General features: G+C 44.0%; 1 pseudogene; it reads right to left on the bottom strand.

Moving 5' to 3' along the window:
- Window positions 1–3,383: 3,383 nt before the first annotated feature.
- On the bottom strand, window positions 3,384–4,436 carry LOC109129484 (uncharacterized; annotated as a pseudogene).
- Between the last annotated feature and the right edge of the window lie 826 nt (window positions 4,437–5,262).

The following is a 5,262-nucleotide window of genomic DNA, read 5'->3' as shown; positions in this document are numbered from 1 at the left end:
TCAATTTGCATGTGGTATGGAGTCCTAGTATCATCCTCTTCGAGCCTTTAATGAGATTCCACGGTAAGTGATTTTGTGTATTGTTAGTTGTGTAGTGTTTTTAGCTTCTGTGCCGGGGTTGCAGTTGGCTATTGAAAAGTTGTTGGAAAGTGGTAGATCACGCCGGTATCGGGAAATACCGTTGGCGGTGAGTTGTGTAAGTGGATGTATTGCAAATGGAGTTCATTTGGATTTTTGACTCGTGTGTCTTGTGGAAAGGAAATAGCTCGGGAGTTCTATAAATAGAAAGTTTCCATAAATAGAAGGTTGCTATAAATGGAAAGTTTTATAGGAGTTAGAGCTTTTCTATTTTTTGAAAAGTGTATGGAAATACCTTGGGGGTAGGGTGTTCCAGGGTGACCGGGTGGTGGTCATGGTGGTGTTCGGGATATGAGTTTTCGTGAGGGCGCAATGCTAAAAGAGGAAAGTTTCTAAAAATAGAAGTTTCCAGAAATGGAAAGTGTTGAGGTAGATCTAGTCGGGAGATACTCGTTGACATCGGACTTGTTTGCTCAGGATTGTGTGGGCCCAACTCATGTGATACCGATAGCTCGATGGACTTTGTGGCCAGAGAGTGGGAGTGGTATGTTTGCTTCGGATGACGATCCGTGAGCGCGCTTTAGGGTGACGACCTTAGAGCGGGATTTTGAGACTCCCTGGATACCGTAGCTGTGAGCCGTGGCTCGGCAGTGAGCCGGTATGTCTCGAGGGTTGCGACCCGAGAGCGGGGGGAGTGGGCGTGTGAGACTCCCTGGATACCGTAGCTGTAGGCTGTGGCCTGGCAGTGAGCCGGTATGACTCGAAGGTTGCGACCTGAGAGCGGGGGGAGTGTGTGTGTGAGTGACTTCCTGGATGCCGTAGCTTAAGGCGGTTGGCCTGATAGCGAGCCGGCATGATTCGTTGGTTGCGACCACGGACGGGGGAAGCACTGAGTTGTGAGCAAATAGTGTCCTTGATGTGAGTATATTGACTAGAGGGAGACCTCGTGGTTCAGTCGGAGGTGTGCGGGCTGTTGCGACAGTGCACGGGAAACCTTGGCTGACGGTATTTAGTCCGGTCGGGGACGTGCGGGCCGTGTTGACGGTGGCACGGAGGTCCTTGACAATTGGACGGTTTTGCGGGATTTTGAGACTCCCTGGATACCGTAGCTGTAGGCTGTGGCCTGGCAGTGAGCCGGTATGACTCGAAGGTTGCGACCTGAGAGCGGGGGAGTGTGTGTGTGAGTGACTTCCTGGATGCCGTAGCTTAAGGCGGTTGGCCTGATAGCGAGCCGGCATGATTCGTTGGTTGCGACCACGGACGGGGGAAGCACTGAGTTGTGAGCAAATAGTGTCTTTGATGTGAGTATATTGACTAGAGGGAGACCTCGTGGTTCAGTCGGAGGTGTGCGGGCTGTTGCGACAGTTGCACGGGAAACCTTGGCTGACGGTGTTCAGTCTGGTCGGAGGACGTGCGGGCCGTGTTGACGGTGGCATGGAGGTCCTTGACGGATGGACGGTGTTGCGGGATTCGAGGACGAATCCTTATTGGTGGGGGAGAATTGTAACATCCGCGAACCAGATTCTGTGATTTTTGGAAGGAGTGTCGATCGACACCCTTGTGGCATCGATCGACACCCCTTTGTCTGGGTTCGTCGGATTTGTTTTAATTCGCAATTTTGGTTTGGTTGGTTTGGTTTAGTTATCTAAACCGAGTATATAAGTGGAGAAGCGACAAATGAAGGGTTTTAGGGTGTGTGGTCGCCGTTTTCAGAGTTAGAGAGAGAGGAGAGAGCCTATTGTGGTTGAAGGAGATTAAAGGAGAAAGATCAGAATCGTTAGGGTTTGGGAGGAAACAGTTTCGGCATATCAAATCGTTCTCAAAGGTAATGAAATTTGGTAGGTTTATTCCCAAGTCTTTCATCGTCATTCGCCTTTTTACAGAAGTAGATTTGGATTTAAACTCGATGAGTTATTGGCAGTTTTGTGAGACACGTTTTCTCAGACGCGAGTTGGGACCATCGGAGATTGTAACTGAGATCGTGGTCTCGTGTGGTGCCTGATCGTGCTGAAATTTTGTGGGAAGCTTCGTGACGTCTAGGGGTAGCTTTTCACCGGAGCGATTTGATATTTAACGGTTGGTTTTTATTTTAGGGTTTCGTCTTTGAGACTGTTCTTTTCTGATGTTTCTGTCCAGTTTTGTTATAAGTCGTTTTTGGTTGTGTGGCTTGTTGTAGGGCGTTTCTGGGCTGTTTCAGACGTTAGGAGGGTATCAACTGGTTGTATTGGTTGTTATAATCAGTTGATAAGGTGAGTGCATGACCATGGCTTATCTAAGCCTGAGAATCCTTTGTTGTTCTTGCTTGATTGGTGGTGCTTTGTGGTGTTGTTCTTGCTTGATTGGTTGTGTTAGTGGTGTTGTTCTTGCTTGTGGTGGTTGTGTTATTGTTCCTATAGGTTCCTGAAAGTTTTGGGTGAGGTTGGAACGGATTGGAGATGATAGGAAACGGAGGTTCGTCGTTCGGATTTGTGCAGTTCGCGTCTGCGAAGGGAGTGTCGATCGACACCAGTTAGGTGTCGGTCGACACCATGTTTGGCCAGTGTCGATCGACACCTCTCTGGTGTCGGTCGACACCAAGTTGCTTGTTATGTGATTTCCTGGTTTGTTTGTGTTTGGTTGTTATTTGTTAAGCATTGGTTTCTCAGTGGCTTGTGTGTATAGCCCAGTAGATGGGAGGATTGTCTCACTAAGTATTTGTGATAATACTTACGCATCTCAATTGTTGTTTGTGGTATGCAGGTAAAGGTATGTGACGTGGAATCATGGCGATGAGGAGGAGGATGATCTAGGGTGTCGTTTGTGTGTTGTTGGTCTTTGCTATATTGTTTATGTTGGGAACCTTGGATAGATATATGCTAGGTTCTTGGATAGAATGCTTAGGATTGGTATTGTATTGATGTTGTAATGGTTCTGTAGGGTTGGTATGTTTCCGCTGTGTGTATTGGTTGTTATTGGTTTAAAGAGGAGTTGTGATTTAGGTTGGTCTAGTTAAGTAGTATGGGCTGCTTAATTATGTATTGTATTTAATGTTATTATTAAAAAAAAAAAGGGGTCGGGTTGTTTCAATCGGCGTGGAGGCTTTCACATCCATTGAAGATCAACGATTCTCTTTCAACAAATTATAGATGTTGCAGTAATTATGGTGTTATTGATAAGATGTGGCTTTGATCATTTTTCCTTATATTGTTTTACAATTTAACAGTTCAACAAAAAAAATTTGCTTTATTTCCATACATTAATAAAAAGATAACATTTCATTAATAATTCTTATGAAAAGAGAAATGACCATAAAGCAATTTTTGTCATCAATCTAAAGACAATATACAATTTATGGAACAAACTATTAAACCATCATCACTCTTGAAAACTATTTTGTATGGACATCGCTTCCTACAAATATAGCAAATAGGTTGAGACATATGTTGATTGTTACACAGAACACTTACAAGCTTTTCGTCTAGACGTATTAAACTGGGCTTCATGTATAAGTCCACCCCAAGCATACATGTAATATGTAGGGTGACACAACGATACTCACCGCACATATAAAACGGATGGTTTGGATAAAATTTTTCCTCACAAATTTCACACCAAGACGCCATCGTACTTGTCTCCTCCCCATAATTTAAAGTAAGCATATGCTTATCGTGCTTATACTTCACCGTTTGAGGTAAAGTAGCACATGTGAAACACAAAGCAAATTCACATTCAATACAATTGAATGTTTCCTCTATAGCAGATAATACCATTGTGTTGCAAACCAAGCAAATTCTCGGCCTATGTCCTGGTTTGGATGTTAGGAATAAAGGATGCATATGACTTACATGGACTAATGGCTCGGAAATTGAGGCGCACTGCACATTTAGCTTAAAACAACATCCATCTTTATTGCACTTATAGAAGAAACCAGCTGTACACCTATATGGACAAGCTTAACATCTATCCACATCATAGTCCATAACGATGTCATTTTCTCCCACTAGAGTGACTATATGTGGATGTATGGGGTGGTATATTTTGCGAGATAATTCTGCACACTTTTTGTGGAGAATGAAATCACATTTTGTACACAAGTAGAAATTACCTAAATATATTTGCATGACGCATGCTTGACACAACTTATTCTCATCATAATCCTTACTTTTGTTCTCATCAAGTCTTAGATGATGCTGATGACTGAAATGTTGTATGACTCCGTCGCTTATTGTCACAAACGGCTCAACTTCTTCTTCATCTTCTTTTGGCTCTCCCTCAAGTTCTATACTATCCCACACATTCCTCTGTGTGGCACATTTCAAATGAGCAGCATAGGAACAATGGTTTTTAATGCAAGAATTGTAAAGTAGGGTTCAGGCTCGCCCAATTGTGTTGTCCTTCATTGGAGAGAAAGGTTATATTATATACACATCATACAAGATCTTTACAAGATAACATAATAACTGCAAGAATATATTGTTTCCTTTAGAATATACGGGCCGAAGAGATTTGAGAAGATCTTGCTTGATCTTCAAGTAATCACGTTAACACCCCCCCCCCACGCAAGTGGAGCGTGCGGATTCCAAACGCCCAACTGGGAAACTATGTTCTCAAACTCTTGACGGCCAAGAGCTTTAGTAAAAACATCAGCAAGCTGCTCCTTAGTGTGAACCTTCCGTGTTCGTATTGCTCCAGCTTGAATAGCATCACGGACATTATGACAATCGATCTCTACGCCTTTAGTTCGTTCATGAAACACTGGATTGGCTGCAATGTACAAAGCTGCTTGATTGCCACAATTCAACTCTGTTGGCTCCCGTTGGGACACTCCAAAGTCCCCTAGAAGATGACGTAACCACTCTATCTCTTTAACAGTAAGTGCCATGCAATGATACTCTGCTTCTGCGGAAGAGCGTGCAGCCACCTTTTGTTTTTTAGTTTTCCAAGAAACGGGAGAGGAACCAAGTGTGATAAACCAGCCACTTACGGACCGTCTGGAAAGGGGATATCCCCCCCAGTCAGAGTCACACCAACCATACAACTTCAAATCACTCTCCGAACGCAACAACTCACCTTGTCCCGGTGTTCCCTTCAAGTAGCGCACCACACGTAACGCACAGTTCCAATGATCTGCTCGAGGATTCTGCATGAACTAAGACAGAACGTGAACCACATAAGTTAAATCTGGTCGTGTAGCAAGGAGATACA

Source organism: Camelina sativa, chromosome 5, assembly GCF_030686135.1.
Source record: "Camelina sativa cultivar CO46 ecotype springtype chromosome 5, ASM3068613v1".
Taxonomy (NCBI): Eukaryota; Viridiplantae; Streptophyta; class Magnoliopsida; order Brassicales; family Brassicaceae; genus Camelina; species Camelina sativa.
The sequence above is the reverse complement of the archived record's forward strand: the minus strand, read 5'-3'. Positions and strand labels throughout refer to the sequence as shown.